The 19,395-nt window shown below is 34.0% G+C and overlaps 1 long non-coding RNA gene across 4 annotated transcripts in view; it reads right to left on the bottom strand.

Moving 5' to 3' along the window:
* The window catches only part of LOC134759115 (uncharacterized), an 891,009-nt gene that overhangs the window by 221,065 nt on the left and 650,549 nt on the right, over positions 1 to 19,395 (bottom strand). For all 4 annotated transcript variants that reach the window (XR_010135030.1, XR_010135028.1, XR_010135029.1 and 1 more), the window contains one exon: positions 17,549 to 17,640. This is a non-coding gene — a long non-coding RNA (uncharacterized lncRNA). The remainder of the gene's footprint in view (positions 1 to 17,548; positions 17,641 to 19,395) is intronic.

Here is a 19,395-nt window from a genome sequence, read left to right as displayed (position 1 = left end):
TAAACTTAGTAAAATTGTTTGGAGTCCAAAACCTGTAGTATGCTTTGTTTTAACAGCTAACCCTGTAACATACATTCTCTTAACATGGCAGACATTTACAATGCCAATCGTCATTTATTCAGCAGGGGTCAAAAAGCTAACTCCTCAGCCATGTTCAAAATAGTCTTGAAGAATTGCTGAAACTGCCCTTCCCATAATGCTAAATAGCACTTCTGTCTTTTTGAAACATAGAGTGAATATAACATTTATGACCTCACAATGTCCTGATTGGCAAATTGAGTGAAGGTAATATTCTTGTTCAGCTTAGATACATGGCTGACTTTGGGGCCAGCTTGAAAACAGGACACAATTATTTTTTACTCTTCCATGTAGGGAGCTCTCAGATTGCCAAGGCCCATGGTTGTGCAACTGTGAAATGGACTGGGTATGTAAATCTGTCTAAAACCTTAGGGCTGAGGTTTTAGCAAGTACTTTTACTAATACACCTAAGTTATATCCTTATTCCTACTTTATCAATAATAAGGCATACTTTTCAATCTTTACCTGCTAACTCCACTGCTTTGCAGATGGATACAGTTGTGAGGAAAGGCATGATATTTATTAGATCATAGAACTTCCAAAGATAAATAAAAATTCTTTCAGTGAGTCTTTTGCAAAACTAAAAGATTTATGAGTTAATACAAATAATTCATACAGCTACATGCTACCTTTTTTACTAAAAATTTTAAATTATTACTGTTTTCTTTTTCAAAAGAGTTGCTTCTGTGGTGATACAAAATCTTTGATCCTTGAATCAAATCAAATTAAAAATCACTGGACATAAAAGTAAACCGAATATGCAATCAGTTACAATGATATAATTAAGAATTCTCCTTTTTCTTTTTCGTAAACATTTTTTAGATCTGAATAAATTCTTAAGTTTCTTAGATGCCTGCCATCACTTTGCTTACATTTGTGTAATTCAGTTCATTCATATGGCAAAATCACAAAATTCTGTTGATATTTAATGTTGCATTAAGATTTTAATTTTCTTTAGCCTAAAGCTATTTAATGTATGTTTCTTTCTACCTCTCTTGTATTTCTTAGTCTCTAGTGTTGGAGAGAAATGCAATTTGAGGGAATATTAATGCATATCAGAGGGGAAAAGATAACAAAATTGATTTCAGAAGTAATAAGAAAGTATGCCTCCTTTTTAATGCAATATACTCTAACAAAACTCCTTAAGTTATTAACTGTATTCTACACCTGTTTTTTCCATAGTAATTATATAAATAAAGCAGAAATAATTTGTGAATCAGTATATTTTGTGATTTTTGAAGTTCTAACTTTATTTGGGCTGGATTGAAAGTTATCAGAAAGTTAAGCGTCCAGTTTTAAAAGGAAAATTAGCATACTTTATTTTCATCAGTTTCCTTTCTTTGCTATTCTCTTCCCTCTTTCCTAAACTTATGCTTTTTCATTAATGAAACCTTCAGGAAAACGTCTTCTGTGTCATAGGTTCCCCTCAGCTAGTGATTTTACGCTGTTTACTGCACACAGTGTTCATTACCAGTTTAAGTAATTGAACTAAGATGCTTATTGAACTTGTAGCCAGACAGTTCAGTCCATACCTGATGACTCACTGTCTGTCCAGTGCAGCACTGAAAATTGGAAAGCACAATCCCTAGTTTTATCACAGGTTAAGTAAGCCTAGACCGACAAATTTACCATCAGTCTTCTTTCCCTACTATTTTAAAAAAGAAACTAAAAATAAATGTGTCTTCTATTACAGATCTTATTTTACATGCTGATTCTGAAAAAATGCATTCTCTTTCTCTCTCTCCCTCACACAGACACACACATACACACACACACACACACACAAACATGCACACACATATGGCTGATGTGCTCTTTTATGGTGCTAAGCAATTAATAGGGACCACAAGGGCATATTGCTTTCATTTCATCATATTTCAGTTAATTCAGTCAGCATTTCTTGAATTAGAATGTAACAGAGATAAATAAAAAACATACTTTGTGTCTTCTGGGAATTTCAATCTACTGGGTTAGACACATATGCAAATAAGTAATTAAACTGCTGTACAATGTGAAATAAGATTATTCGAGCAGACATTTTCAACACTTTACCTCAATCTACTCAAATCTTAACACTTCAAAGAGGCCAGTACCTGAATCTTTTTGACCAAAGTCTTTCTCTATCTTCTGATAAATTAGCAATTTAGTAGAATTCCAGAGAATTAATAAACCCTAGAGATGACAGGAGTTAATGTAAAAATATGCTGCTTTCTTTCCTTAGCTAGACTGGCCATTATGTGGGATTGAGCTTCAGTTGTCCACAATGGTAATTTGTTGGATATTCTTTTTTTGCTTCATTCTTTTCCCCGTATCATTTTTCCATTTCTATATTTTCTGATATCAACTCCCAAATAAACCGCTTGCACTCACAACTTGTCTCTAGGTCTGGTTGTGCAGAACATGAATTAAAATAATTGCCTAATCAATGTTTAACTTATTATTGTGCCTATAATAAATGTCTAAATAAATAATACATATCTAATTTATTATTTATTATTAGGATTATGGGGGGCATTGCATGTTTAAGTAACCATAGGCAGTTTGGTGTTTAGAGAGTTATGAGAGATGAAGAAATAATAGTTGACATAGACCAAATTATGATGGAGAAAATAATTTAAAATGTGACAGGGTATCACTGAAGGTTTAAATCAGGAAAATGATTTATTTCAATATACAGGTCATAAAAGTAGCCGTAGCGCAAAGCAAGATTGGACACGTACATGTACGTTCCCCCTACACACACACATACACACACACAAAAACACAAGAGATTATTGCAATGACTGGCCTAATTATTTTCTTTTCTCTGGGAATAGAAAACATTTATCCCTTAACGTGCTCTTATGAATGGATCTGAAATGTTGTCCTTTTAAAAAATAAAATATGCATAGCCTCTATTACACACCAGATATGTAAAATGTACAGTGGAAGACAGACTGATGCTCAAACCTGGTTCTGTCCTCAATTAAAAAATAGAACATTAGTGAATACCAGTATTCAATGGATGAAGAAGGATAATCCATATTGAAAGGGTTCTGAGAGCCTGGAAGAGAAGAAATCAATGGATAGGAGAGTCTGAATAGAGAGATTGGTCAATAATGACAACGAGCACAAAACTCATAAGGTAAGATAAACACTGAAAATAAGATATTTAATTTCAACATTTCAGTGCCAAACATATATCCCAATTAACAAGGACAAACAATATCTATGATATTTTTCATTGAAATTTAATAAACAGCTACCAGAGTTTATAATTTATGAGCAATGCTCCCACATGATGCTCATCCTCATATGCTATTTTCCAAGTAAAAATATCTGTCTTAAGGTGACAATATGAATAAATATACCGATGTTTTGATATTCAAGGAAATTCTACATTCTGAAATTATGTACTTTTTATATTCTAGTCATTTAATTATCAAAAGAGATCACAACTGATAACACAAAATAAAATATAAAATAGATTGATACTAATTATAAGGCCTAAGAGTGACAATACATCTAAATACTTTAATACTTTGTTGATGACTCATACTGTATGCAAAATATAAACATTTCAAATTTTTCTCTAGTTAAAAGAAGAAACAAATTAGCATACACAAATATACTACATTTCACCTTTGGTCTTTCAAGTGAGCAAATGAAAATGAAGGGAGAAGCAGGAAATGCAATATTGTATGTGTGTGTGTATATATGCTGTATATATGCAGAAATAAAGTTGAAGGTGAAAAGTCACTAACAGACAAGATAAAATCTGATTAAACCATTAACACTTGTCATGGTGGACACCTTCAGACTCCTCAGACCTACTCACTTCTGCTATGAAGCCCCATCTCTCTTCCCCTCCTTCGTCTCTTCCTCCTTCCTTTTTCACTGGCTCTCCACCATCCTCCAGGACATTAGAGAGTCTAGAAGTCAATACTCCCTGGTGGAGCTCCTCTTGCAGGAGCTCCATTGCTTGGCAAATACTTGACTAATACACCTTTGAATTGCTTGTGATCACTGGCTATGGTGTGGTGCATTTAGATGTGGACATTACCAAAGAGGAGAAAAAGGCAGACCTAGCTTTGGCCTAGGAAAATACTAACAAAAAATGAATACAATAGTTATACTAAAATACAATAAATATATTTTAAACAATTCTACAATTGCTTACTTTTATATAAAGTAGAAACGTATTGAACCACTATATTTTTTGGCATTTGTAATTATATATCTTTTTTCTTTTTTTCTTTACCATGTGGCTCATTCAAACGCAAATAGATAACTGGATAAATACAAGTTAAAGGTTTAAATTTTATTTAATACGTACAACAAAACTACTCATAAAGCCATAGCATATTCCTAAAATGGTATTATAGAGTTGGGATCAATTTCAAGTCTTCAAGTAATATGCAGGAATTCAAATATATAGTTACAATAATCATCTGGCACTTCTACATCCCTCAAATACATGATATTTAAAGGAGTAGACCTGTTTGCTTCCTTTTTATATAAAAGTTTCCATAACAAATGATGAGAAATTCAATGTAAAACTGAGAGAGGACAGATATTCATATATTTCTAAGCAATTGAATCTGAGAAGCCCATATTCCAGGGGCAATTTTAAGAGAAGAGCTTTGGATGATTTGGAGGCTGTCATCGGGTTCAGAAAAGCAGTAAAGATGATCCTTCCTTAAACTATGTGTTCATGACACTTTATGGACTGTTGCTTCTGCCTGAACCACCAACCATATACTATATACAATGTTTCCCAAGAAATGACTCTCATGGCCACTTGGAATATTTTTTTAAAAAAAGCAGAGGGCAGGAAAAAAAATCAATTCATATAACCAGTTGAAGATACATAAATAAACACATAGGAAAAAGCCTCAAGTAAAAGAATAAGTTCAGCACTAAGGACTTCAAGTTATTTGCATGAATGTAAGTTCATTTATCAAAATAATTTGTATTTATTCTCGTGTCATCACACAGCAGATAAATATTAGCTAGGGATGTGAATCACATGGCAAATTTTCTTCAGTGATCTTTACAAAGAAAATTAACCTGTTGAATCACTAGGAAAATTATGATGGACATCAAGAAGACAAATTGTACAGTTATTAATTCTAAAAGTAAGTATTTTTTCTATGACTTTTGAAAGATGAAGTCCAGAGAAAGTAGAACTCTTAGAATTCATAAGCTGATATGGTCTTGCTATTAATTTTTTATGTTTTTGTTTATTTCTATTTGTTTACTTCAAATTTTAATTTTTGAAAAAGTAATACATTCTTTGGGCTCAGATAGACATGGAAAGAACAAGAAATTCCACTCGTGGGTGTATAAGCAACAGATATGCATGCATATTTTCACAAAAATTTATTTACTACAATGATCATACCAGCATTGTGTATCTTTGAGCAGTATATATTCTCAACAGCCCCAAACTGGAAACTATCCAGATATTTCTATCAAACATATCTAGATGGTCACCAAAATTATAATGAATACCTTATACCATATTCACTCAATATAGTATGTGTATATATACAAAGGAATAAAAAATAAAAGACAACAACCTATAGATTAATCTCACAAACATATCATTATTTAAAAGGAGCCACCTAGGATAAATTCTTGAGGAGATGAACATCTCATTCTCTGTATGATGTTCTCACTTCACATTGCATGCTTGTATCAAAACATCTCATGTACTCCATAAATATATATATCTACTATGTATCATAAAATTCAAAAAATAAAAGAAGCCACACACATAGATTACACACCATATAATTACTACTTACAAAGTAAAAAGGCAAAATTAAAATACAGTATAAGAAATAAAATTGATGGTAAAACTCTAGATAGTATCTAGACTACAAGAGGGTGCAGAACAGAAATATTTCAGAGGTGGCAGTTTATTTATATGTTATTTTTCTCCACACATATATTTTCAACATAGTAGCAAAAGAAAAGGCTGTGTCCAATCTCTTTGCTTCTGCAGTGAGACCCCCACCAACCCCTGAACAATGTCTCACCAACCCCTGAACAATGTCTCACCAACCACGTAGTGCCTTTTACAGCTTTCCAGATCTTCTCTAGTTTAATAGACACTAGCTTGTTTCCTATCTTTAGTTGTTATAAAGTTTTGCAGTAAGAATTCCTCTGTGTTATTTTTATATGTGTGTGACTATAATACATCAATAGGATAATTCCCAGGAGTAGAATTGTAGCACTCTTGGTAAGAGTGTATGTCTGTAAACATACTGCCTTTCACTGGGGATGTACCAAAGCATACTGCCAGCAATATACAATATAAAGCTTTCGCAAGTAGAACAATGTGATCAAACTTTTCTATTTTCACCAAATTATTAAGAAATTTGTTGCTCAGTGTGGTCTTAATTTTAAATTCTCTCATAGATGATATTTTTACATGTCAAGGGTCATTTGCATTTTATTTTCTCTGAATTGTCTACTTATTTGCCATTTTTTCTATTGGTTTATTGGTGTATGTATGTATAATTCAGGAAATTCATTTTTAATTTATGATATAGGCTACAAATATATATTTCCATTTTTTATTTGGCTTTGATTATGCCATATTTTAATCATGTCTATTTATGTTTAATAGTCTATGTAGTAACATTTATCAAATTTCTTTATGGTTTCTGAATTTTGAGACACAGTTTGAAAAGCCTTTTCCATCCTAACTTTCTAAAAATGTAAGCGCTATCTTTCAGTTCATTAATTATTTTTAAGAAGCAAATTTTGGATCCATATGACATTAATTCTATTTTTTATTAGGATGTTCATTTCACAAGTGTATTCACATTCAGAAAATACTTCAGAATGTATGTTTTTGATAATCTATGTACATTTCTCTAAGTATACCTATGTAGACATCACATTTTTAAAAGGCATATAAGAAATCTAATGTTTCATTTAAACTTTTACTTTAAAAATAAATATATGTTAGCTGAATGAGAAAAAGCATATCTGGGCATCCTAAGCCCTCTGTAAGAATTAGACAACATTGTGAATCTCACACATGATATCCAAATGTGATAAAGATTTTTCCCAGCCTTAGTTTCTAACATATATAGACACATATATACATGCATTAAAACAAAAGAATAACAACAAACAAACAAATAAGTAAATAAATAAGTATAGAGAAATAGTTGAGAATATATGTTTTATTCTGGGAGTTGCAGGGGAAAAGAAATTTACCAAGAAAACAGAAAGAGAAAATTAATTGTAAGACAAATAATAAAAGACATTGAACTTAAGTTCATGTTGGCTCCTTTTTATCTGCACCTTTCTCCTTTTCCCCTCTTGCCCATTCCACCCAATTAATCCTGACCTTTTATCTGTTTATTAAGCTTTGAATCTTCTTCACCACAAATTGCCTGCAGAAGATTTATGTTAACTCTGCCTGGTGTCCTTTTTTTGCCATTTGTCATGACTAATCCCTACTCATTCTTCTGAACTGAAATGCATGCCTTTCAAATGAGTTCCATTGCATTAGTGTTCCTTGTTTTATGTTTTAATTGTACCTCAAAGCTCTGATTAGAGCTTTAATATAGTAAAAAAGAACAATGAACACTCTTGCAATCATGTAGCATGTTGCATTTATATTCACCAATTTGGAAGTTCTCAAATTTGAATAGCTTGCTTCTGGGCAACTAATGTGTTCATGTTGGACTAAGGTTGATTCCAGACTAAATGTATCTTCTTTGGCCCTGGAAAATCCAAGAGGTGGTTCAATTTGGCCAACTCTGTTTTAGCCCCAAGGAAAGAAAACAGAGACTCTAAGAAGGTGGCAGATTAAAAAAGCCCTGGTGAAGTCTGTATTTTGTGCTAACACAGGGAACATGTGAATAGCAATAAAATTTCTCTCTGAGCAACAAAGGAGACTAAAAGATTTTAGTGAAAGAAGCTAGTAAAGAATGCAGTGGCACAGAATACCTTGGGCATCCATGGAGCACTGGAAGGACTCTTTGAAGGGTAAACCAATAAATGGAGAATTTCAGGTAAAGCATCAAAGATATATTCATTTATTCAGATTATGTTTCTTTATTGCCTGCTTATGTCATAAGTTATACAGATAAAGTAGAAAATAAAATAAACGATCACATTACTTATATAGGGCTTTATGCCTTAGGTAATATGGCCTATTTATCTTAGGGAGGTTATTTACATAACTTGGATATCACCTTTGTTTCACATATACTCTATCATTAGTATTTCAGGTTAATAATTTGAAGACTGCTCTTTAATTGATATGTTCCTTTACAGTACTCAAAAATTTTTAACTTTTACTTTAATATGCAGGCAACTACCTACCTCTCTGTCTTGTAACCTTTAATTAAATAAGATATAAGAAGACTATTTTAACAGAGGAATTATAAAATATTACATTTATATATTATATATCAAGGCCTCACTAAACCTCAGATTTTATCAGATATTTCTGTATAATTATAAAACTCAGAGGAAATGGGAAGAAAATAGGTTAGTCAGAATATTCTCCTGCCAGAAAAATGAATGTCATTCTCCACCAATTTAATGGCTTATAGCACATAAACAAATTATTGTTTCATAGACATACAATGAAAGGTTTAAAGATGGCCCTCATTCATTTATTCAGATTATGTTTGTTTATTGCCTGCTTATGTCATAAGTTATACAGATAAAGTAGAAAACAAAATAAACAATCACATTACCTATATAGGGCTTTATGCTTTAGGTAATATTTTAAAAAGCAACAAAAACCTATGAAAATTTTTTTTTTAAATCCTACATATAAACACTGCTTTTCTATACACTCACCATTTTCTGCCTTTTCATAAGGTGATTAAAAAAGTCTGTATGAGCCTTCAAGTTACTGTGGAAAGAGAGCTTCTGCTCTGGGAACCTCTTTCCACTTACGCCAAGTGTCTTTAATGTTTTCATTTTTTCTCTGTTTTATATTTATAACCAACCCTTATCTCATATTTCTACATGTCTTTCAAGTGAGGAACTAACTGTTGTTATGAAAGCGTTTCAAGAATGTTTATACATTGGAGGCTTAGAAGATAGAGATACTGTCTCTCTGCAAAACAGAGGACAGGCAAACTTGTATGTGAAGTAAAATCTGAGAACACTTAAAGTTCTTGATGTCTCTTCCTGTGGAAATGTATTACTCCATTTTCAAACTGCTATAAAGATATACCTGAGACTGGGTAATTTATTTATTAAAAAAAGAGGTTTAATTGACTCACAATTCCATATGTCTGGGGAAGCCTCAGGAAACTTACAATTATGGCGGAAAGGGAAGAGGCATGTCTTACATGGTGGCAGGTGAGTGAGAGCAAGCAACAGCAGGGAAAACTGCCTTATAAAACTATCAGATCATTGCTTTTGGTGTTTTAGACATGAAGTCCTTGCCCATTCCTATGTCCTGAATGGCAATGCCTAGGTTTTCTTCTAGGGTTTTTATGGTTTTAGGTCTAACGTTTAAGTCTTTAATCCATCTTGAATTGATTTTTGTATAAGGTGTAAGGAAGGGATCCAGTTTCAGCTTTCTACATATGGCTAGCCAGTTTTCCCAGCACCATTTATTAAATAGGCAATCCTTTCCCCATTGTTTGTTTTTCTCAGGTTTGTCAAAGATCAGATAGTTGTAGATATGCAGTGTTATTTCTGAGGGCTCTGTTCTGTTCCATTGATCTATATCTCTGTTTTGGTACCAGTACCATGCTGTTTTGGTTACTGTAGCCTTGTAGTATAGTTTGAAGACAGGTAGTGTGATGCCTCCAGCTTTGTTCTTTTGGCTTAGGATTGACTTGGTGATGAAAGCAACGGCAACAAAAGACAAAATTGACAAATGGGATCTAATTAAACTACAGAGCTTCTGCACAGCAAAAGAAACTACCATCAGAGTGAACAGGCAACCTACAAAACGGGAGAAAAGTTTTGCAACCTACTCATCTAACAAAAGGCTAATATCCAGAATCTACAATGAACTCAAACAAATTTACAAGAAAAAATCAAACAACCCCATCAAAAAGTGGGCAAAGGACATGAACAGACACTTCTCAAAAGAAGACATTTGTGCAGCCAAAAAACACATGAAAAAATGCTCATCATTACTGGCCATCAGAGAAATGCAAATCAAAACCACAATGAGATACCATCTCACACCAGTTAGAATGGCAATCATTAAAAAGTCAGGAAACAACAGGTGCTGGAGAGGATGTGGAGAAATAGGAACACTTTTACACTGTTGGTGGGACTGTAAACTAGTTCAACCATTGTGGAAGTCAGTGTGGCGATTCCTCAGGGATCTAGAACTGGAAATACCATTTGACCCAGCCATCCCATTACTGGGTATATACCCAAAGGACTATAAATCATGCTGCTATAAAGACACATGCACACGTATGTTTATTGCGGCATTATTCACAATAGCAAAGACTTAGAACCAACCCAAATGTCCAACAATGATAGACTCGATTAAGAAAATGTGGCACATATACACCATGGAATACTATGCAGCCATAAAAAATGATGAGTTCATGTCCTTTGTAGGGACATGGATGAAATTGGAAAACATCATTCTCAGTAAACTATCGCAAGAACAAAAAACCAAACACTGCATGTTCTCACTCATAGGTGGGAACTGAACAGTGAGATCACATGGACACAGGAAGGGGAATATCACACTCTGGGGACTGTTGTGGGGTGTGGGGAGGGGGGAGGAATAGCATTGGGAGATATACCTAATGCTAGATGACAAGTTAGTGGGTGCAGCGCACCAGCATGGCACATGTATACATATGTAACTATCCTGCACAATGTGCACATGTACCCTAAAACTTAAAGTATAATAATAAAAAAAAACTATCAGATCTCATGAGAACTCACACACTATCATGAAAACAAAATGGAGGAAACTGCCCCCTTAATTCAATCACTGCTTACCAGGTCTCCCCCTAAACACTTGGGGATTACAATTCAAGATGAGATTTGGGTGGGGATGCAAAGCCTCACCATATCATTCTACCCCTGGCCCCTCCCAAATCTCATGTCCTCACATTTCAAAACGATCATGCCTTCCCAACAGTCTCCCAAAGTCTTAACTCATTTCATCATTAACTCAAAAGTCCAAGACCAAAGTCTCATCTGAGACAAGGCAAGTGCCTTCTGCCTAGGAGCCTGTAAAATCAAAAGCAAGTTAGGTACTTTCAGGACACAATGGAGGTACAGGCGTTGGATAAATGCTTTCACTCTAAATAGGATAAATTGGCCAAAATAAAGGGGCTACAGGCCCCATGCTAGTCCAAAATTCAATAGGGAAGTCATTAAATCTTAAAGCTCAAAAACAATCTCCTTTGACTCCATGTCTCACATCCAAGTCATCCTGATGCAAGAGGTGGGCTCCCATGGCCTTGAGCTGCTCTGACTCTGGCTTTGCACTGTACAGCCCCACTCCCGGCTGTTTTCACAAGCTGGAATTGAGTGTCTGTGGCTTTTCCAGGTGCATGGTACAAGCTGTCAGTGGATCTACCATTCTGGGATCTGGAGGATGGTGACCCTCTTCTCATAGCTCCACTAGGCAGTGCCCCATTGGGGACTTTGTGTTGGGGTTTCAATCCCACATTTCTCTTCCTCACTGTGCTAGCAGAGGTTCTCCATTAGCGCTCCACCCCTGGAGCAAACTTCTGCCTAGACAGCCAGACATTTCCATACATCCTCTGAAATCTAGGCAAAGGTTCCAAAACCTTAATTTTTGACTTTTGAGCAATTGGGAGAAAGCACGCCAAATGGGAATGGGAGTTCTCACTCTGGTCCAAGGATTTTATCTGGAACTGGTAGCTTAGTTTTCATGCTTTAGACTGTTCTTGGCTTGAAGGTCAAGTTTGACTGGTGACCTATCCCTGTCTGCCTAGGAATTTGCCTGCCTCCTTTTGCTATCAATACTAAATAAAACATTGATATAATATATTGGCTGTTACTACTAGAGCTTAAGTTAATTAAACATGAATATCTAGAACCAAACCAAGGCCAATTAAATATCTAAATTCTTTGACTCAACTTATTAATATATACTTTCAAATTTATACTATAGCTTAAATTAAATATCATTGTTTTATCAACAGTATTGACCTATTACTTTTTCTATTCAGATACCACAGTTTTGTTGGGAGACAATTTTCTATACAGTTTTCTATTGCATGTTTTGTAAGCAGAAGCACTGATAGTTTCTATTCTAAACTGTTATTGCTTACATAGTGAAGTACTTTGAAAGGTACAGGTAGTATCTTCTCCTGAAGCAGAAGGCATATTTGTTCATTCTCCAGTATCCTTTCAAAAAATTATACCTTTTGAAGCATTTTGCTTGCACCTATTATTAAAAATCAGTTCCTTAAGCTTGGGCTTCCTCATTTGTGACATAAACCTACTGTGTATACAACATGTATCTGAGCCACTTCATGTCACTCCTCAGGGACTTGGAGGGTAAGAGAAAGCAACATAAACTTGAAGCTCATGCTGCTTGCTATGATGTGAGTGATCTCTGACCAATGAGTTCCATCTGTATCTTCTGTTAGAATCTAGGAAATTGTGGCAGGATAATTTGTCAGTTTGCATGTATGGTAAAACCTTATACTCATCTCATGTTTTGAAAGTTCTGTGATGCATCAAGATTTATAGTTTTAAATGATTGAATTCATAATCAAGGCCTCAACTAAATGTCTTACTAAGTTAGAATACTAATTGAAAGAAAGTCATTCATTTCTGAGATAACTGAAATCGCTAATAATCAGCACCATATTCTCTAATTAATAACAGTTCAAGGCATAAAATCTAAATGTGCTAGAAAGAGACAAGATTTTAAAAAATTCAGTAAAGTGTCTTGTTGATTAAGAATTGTGCTTATCTATCTGCCTTGCCTGATGAATTGATTTAATTTCTTCAGTCAGAATGAGCTAGAGAGAAGACAGGGAAGTAGGGTATTTAATTTCAGTTAGAATGTTTTATTTTTCATATTTATTTTTGCCTAAAAAGAAGAACCACTTAATTATCCCCTCCATTGCTAGAGAGCAAGACATGGTTTTATAGTTGAAAGACTTAGTAAATATTTTAAAACAAACCTGGAAAGTATTTCTAATTTTACACAATTAAGTAGTACAGATCAAATCAGAAATTCTAGACCATTTAGACACTTTCTATTTTATCTTCATATTAGTGACGTAAGTCAGTGTGATACCAAAGATATTGTACATTTTGAAAACATTCAAATGTATGCTTTTTTATTGTTATGAGATACATATGCTAACGTGAAAGTGTTGTTTAAGGATTCTAATATTGCTAATTACATATAATGAATAAATTTCAAAATCATTACATATCAATAAAAATATTTTAAATTAAATTTTTGAAAAATATGTATTGTTTTACTTAATATTTTAAGTAAAATTAAATCTTCAACAATAAAATCTTAAACAATTAAATCATAATTGTTTATTAAACAATAAAATTCAAAATTCAACAGTTATCTGATTCAAGATCCAGTGTAACCCTATTATTAAAATGAAAAGGTAAGCTTAAAAGCTATTATACCATCACCTAAAATCCATTTCTCAGTTCATTAAATTACTTCTTACAGGTCATTGACTTTCTTTTTTTTTTCCCCTTTTTTTTTGAGATGGAGTTTCACATTTGTTGCCCAAGCTGGAGTGCAATGGCATGATTTCAGCTCACTGCAACCTCTCTCCTGGGTTCAAGCGATTCTCCTGCCTCAGCCTCCTGAATAGCTGGGATTACAGGCACGCACCACGACGCCCAGCTAATTTTTTGTATTTTTAGTAGAAACAGGGTTTCACCATGTTAGCCGGGCTGGTCTCGAACTACTGACCTCAGGTGATCTGCCCGCCTCGGCGTCCCAAAGTGCTGAGATTACAGGCATGAGCCTCCACGGTTGGCCAGGTCACTGACTTTCATTGTATAATAAAAAAGGACTGAGTAGACTTTTTAAAAATAATTGATTACTTAACTGGCAGTTTGAAAGGGTTAAAGTCATCAAGCGTAGTCAAATACCTTGTATGAGCCTTATTAAAATTACCACTGTACTGGTTTTCCTTTCGATAATTGCTGCAGTAGTGGAGTAACACTCATGCAATTAAAAGAATAATAATGAAGACATTAAATGTCTATATTCAAAGAAAGAAGAAATTTTTAAGACTTGGTTTTCATTTGGAATGACAAATTTTAGAAATTACAAAACTACCTTTAATTGAGCACACATGAAAATTTGGGAAATCTCTCATAATTAGGTACAAACATCGTTTAACTCTTTCAATATCCAAAAGGTATCCCTTCATAGAGTACTTTTCCTACTACCAGTGAATACATAGTTGTGTTAGTTATTTTTTTGCAACATAACCAACCAGGCCAAAACTTATTGGCTTAAAGAAGCTAACGTGCATGCTCACTATTTGGAGCTGGGATTACTGGGCAGTTCTTTTGATCTCATAGGCCTCATTCACGCAACTGCAGGTTGGTTATCTGTTGGGTGATGCCATACACATATATTTAGTAATAATGGCCTCTGGCCACACATGTTGGTATTAAGGTTCTAAGGAATAGAGAGAAAAGCATGCAAGGCCTCTTGACAACCTGGCCTAGAACTGGCAACCTATCTCTTCTGTGTCTTCTATTAGCAAAATTATATCACCAGACTAACCCCATTTAAAAGGTTTAAGACATAGATTTTACCTCTTAAAGTCCCTTTGCAATGAGAATGAATAGAGACAGGAGAAAATTGTGGCCATTTTTTCTTTGTAATCTAACCAAAGATAGTATATAAGGTAGAAAATTATGACAGCAAGATTTGACCTTCAAATTGCTTTATATTAATGTAATTATAATTGCCCCGATTCACAAACTTGAGGGTTGTAAAGTTACATATATTCATCTACCTGGGAAAAATTGTTACTGGCACCATGGTAATTTTGGTAAGTATTTTACAAGCAATTTTATTATTTTTTGTTCTCATATATGTGTGTGTGAATGCATGTGCATGCATGTGTGTTGATGAGTGAGGAATAAATGAAACATCACAAAAAAAGGAGAAAGAAAATCATGCTCAAGACACATAGTATACAATTGGAAATTTAGACTTCATTGGTATTATAGGGGAACAATTGCATCATGGCATTCTGGTGACTTTGCATGTGTCCATATAGGCCATGTAGGCAAAAGTTTGAACCACAGCTAATCTGAGCCTTGGTGGAACAACTTACGGGCTTTCTGGAAGACAAAAGCCTTCTCATAAAAGGATATGAGAAAATGCCATGAGGTCATATCTACTCACCTTCTTATATCACATGGGAGGCTGTCATGCCTCCGTTTCTCATTATTTCCCAGGTTCTGATGAGGGAAGAGGCTTTCTGCTCCGTGCCCCTTAGGTTAAAGCTGCAGTCTATAAACATATGTAACAACCTTCTGGCACTGAGTCCTCAAGAACACAGTGTCCCTTTCACTGCATTGTCAACTAGCCGTTTTTGTCTGAGTTTTACACTTTTGAGTGTGGGGGACAAAGAGCATAGTGCATTGTCTCCTTTTGCTGTTCTTCCTTTTTCTGGCCAAGTAATAAAATGTTTGAATCTAAAAGGGGCTTGCCGTATTTTACTGGCTAAATCTGTCTGACAGGCCTTGGCATGGGCCTTGCCTGCTGCTCTGTGCTTGGCATGGATATATTTAGAAATATGGCTGCAGCTATATTCTGACTTATCTCTCTCCTCTTTTGCTCATCTTTCACCATCACAAAAACTGGAAAACGGCAGGTAGTGTTTCTCCCTAACAGCATTAGATAGCATACTATATTGAGTTTCCAATAAAGTAATTGACTTGGCTTCCATAGCCCTGTATCTTGACAGGGACAATTCCCACCGGGATTGTTTGAAACCATATGAACAAAGCTATCCTAACAAGCTCTTCAAAAAGATTCTTGCTTATCAACTTTGAATCAATATCATAATAAGAAACGTAAACCTTAGTGTTATCCTCCTGTATGTGGTAGGATTTATGTATTATTCCCACAGGATAAGAGAACTCTTTCTGTTTTTTTATGTTAAGGGCAGTCATCTCAGAGTCAGGTACCAGTCTCTAAGTCTTTGACTGTAAATAATGCCTAGTTTGAAATAGATTTTTTAAGTTGTGGAAACCTATGACTCTTCACTCTGTCCCTCACTATGAATATAACAGGTAGACTCTGTCAATTGTGAGGTGATAACCAAACTTGTTTTGTATTCTAAGCATTTTTTAGGTTGAGTATCCCTGTAATAATTTAGTTTTAACATGCGATATTGACAGGAATAAAAGCATTTCCATAAGATGCTGTTAGTTTACACAGGTCCCATGGAATGTAATCCATGATTCTTAATGGCCCAGGAACCAAGCAAAGTCTAAATCAATGATATGTTCTTCTAACAACACTTTAAAATCACATCCACTAGCCACATACCCTTTGTTTAGCTTTCCTTTAAGTGTTTTCAAAATCTTCTATATTTAAAAAAAATGTGGTCACAGATTTTCAGTGTGCTTTGACCAAAACTGGAATGTACTGGGTGATGTGTTGTACCAAAAATTCTAAATTCATATTCAACTACATTTCTTAATATTATAGCCTGTGATATCTAGCATACATATATTTTTAAAATACTAACTTTTCATTGTATCAAAAACTCCTGAACTTTTGACAGAAATTAACTAGCATAAGAACTGAATATATAACATAAATTTACTAATTCCAAATACAATTTTCAAGAATAAAATTTGTGTACTTTATAAGAACAGTGAATATTATATTTCTTGTATGTTGATGTTTAACCTATATGTGCCTAAATATCATAAGGTTATCAGAATTACACGATTTTAAATGACAATTTAAAATATGATTAACCGCAGTGAGCAGAATGTAATTGAGTATTCCTATACAGAGATTGCCTTCAAATCTGTCAGTTTTGTTTTTCCTTCTAGACAAACCAGCAATTTTTGATAGATATGAATTGCAGGAATGATTCAATTTCCCCCAGAAATTTCAAATTGATTTTTAAACAATAATGATTTATCTTTATTTTAAAACTATGCACTCTTGTATTCTAGGCTAGCACTCAGATTTTCATTTAGGAAAATGACTTTGTGAAAAGAAAATGTATTATTTGGAAACTTAAACACATAGTCAATTTCTAATGAGTGAATGTAATCTTACACATATCAAGCCTTTTCTTCATAAATAATAAACAACTTATTACATGTGAAATATGTAAGCACTTCTAATCTCAGTTTTGTGATTGTAAATTGTTTTAATTATAAAAAGAATTATGACTCCTAAATGTAAACAGAGTTTCTGTAAATACTTACCTTTATGCTTCTTTTTTATTAGTTCACCTTTTCCTCTTTCAATAAACCTGTTTTATATGCCAAGTTCTTTATTTACCTGGAGGATCACTTGATCCCAGAAGTTCGAGGCCGCAGTGAGCTAGGATTGTACCACCGAAGTCCAGTGTGGGTGACAGAGCTGGACCTTGCCTTTAAAAGAAAAAAAAGAAATGTAAAGGGGCCTTATATTCATATTTGCCTATTAAACTATCCCAAGGCTAATTAAATGCCCTAGAAATTATAAGAAGAGAACAAAGAGTCTACAAGTTGGATATTTTTATGATTTGTGTTTACTTGATGATTTTTACATTGGAAGTGCAATGCAAACATCTACAACATAATGTAACATGTTGCTGTCATGTCACCTTTCATTCTCACATGTGGTTTATTGCAGTAATTTAATTACACAATTACATTTTTTCACCATTGCCATATCTAAAACCTAGCTAGCATTTATTTTTATTATCATGAAGCTATGATCATTTTTCTGGGGAATTATTTTGTCTCCTTATACAAGTTAGCCTTGTATAAAAAAGTAACATAAAATGAATATTATTTATTTAAGATAGAGTTAATGGAAAATATATATTCAAAATTAAGAAATGAAGTATGTCTTTATAAGCCTTTCAAAAATGGCATGACAAAAATCTTAGGAACAATTGTGGAAATAAAACAAGTCCTCAACTCTCTTTTCAGGAATAAAGGAATGCCCTCATAACTAACTATATAACTTCTTGTCATACTTGGAAGTTAACAGAAAAAAAATCAGAACTGGGGGGAAGAAACAGTTAACTTAGAAGTGTTATCCAGATTTGGAGTTAATAATTGCTATTAATCTAGGATATCGACCACGTGCTAGAAAGAGACTATTCTTCCTTCAGAACCGAAACAAGTACACAAGATTAAAAATTGTACTCATTATGACTCAAAATGAACGCTGCATGAACCTACAGCATTACATCTTACACTATGACTTTTCAAATAATTGTGCTTAACATATTTCCAATCTCAGAAAATGGACAGTCAAGTGAAATAAGATTAAGAATTGAAGACTCCTCACTTCCATTTTGCCCTAGTGATCAATCCACGGGTCAACGAATTTAAGGTCAACTTTCATCTCAGCATTAAAATTCTAACACTGTTTTGAATTCTAGTTCATTGGTTGCCTTCAAAGTCACACTTGAAATTTAAGTCAAAAAAATGACTGGTATCTGGCATCACATTCTGTGATTGTCATAACACAGACAAAACTTTAAACCACCGAAGAGGATTTTTAAAATATAATTCAGTGGTAAGATCAATAATGAAAGAAACTCATGGAATGGACAAGTATTTGTTAAATACTATAAAAATAACTCATTGACTGTTTAATAAAGAAATAAATTAGGGCTGAGTGTGGTGGCTCACACCTGTAATCCCAGCACTTTGGAAGGCTGAGGCAGGCAGATCACCTGAGGTCGGGAGTTCGAGACCAGCCTGATCAACATGGAGAAACCCCACCTCTACAAAAAATACAAAATTAGCCAGGCGTGGTGGCACATGCCTGTAATCCCAGCTACTTGGGAGGAGAATCGCTTGAACCTAGGAGGCGGAGGTTGCGGTGAGCCAAGATCACGCCATTGCACTCCAGCCTGGGCAACAGGAGCGAGACTCCATCTCAAAAAATAAATAAATTAATTAATTAACTAAAACTCAGATGTTATTCTATGTGTTCAAATGTGTAGAAATATGAATTAATTAAATATTTATTCATCAAAGAGTAAACTCCTCTGAACAGGCAGCATTAAATAGTTGAGTATTTATTAACCCTCTAGAGGAGAAAGAATTACCTAAACTTAGAAGCAATTAAAGAAATAATAATAGTTAACAAAGATAACTTCCTCTGTGACATGAATTTCATCTTTT

Source organism: Gorilla gorilla, chromosome 7 (genome assembly GCF_029281585.2).
Source record: "Gorilla gorilla gorilla isolate KB3781 chromosome 7, NHGRI_mGorGor1-v2.1_pri, whole genome shotgun sequence".
Taxonomy (NCBI): Eukaryota; Metazoa; Chordata; class Mammalia; order Primates; family Hominidae; genus Gorilla; species Gorilla gorilla.
Note: the sequence above shows the minus strand (reverse complement) of the source record. Positions and strands in the feature narration are given on the sequence as shown.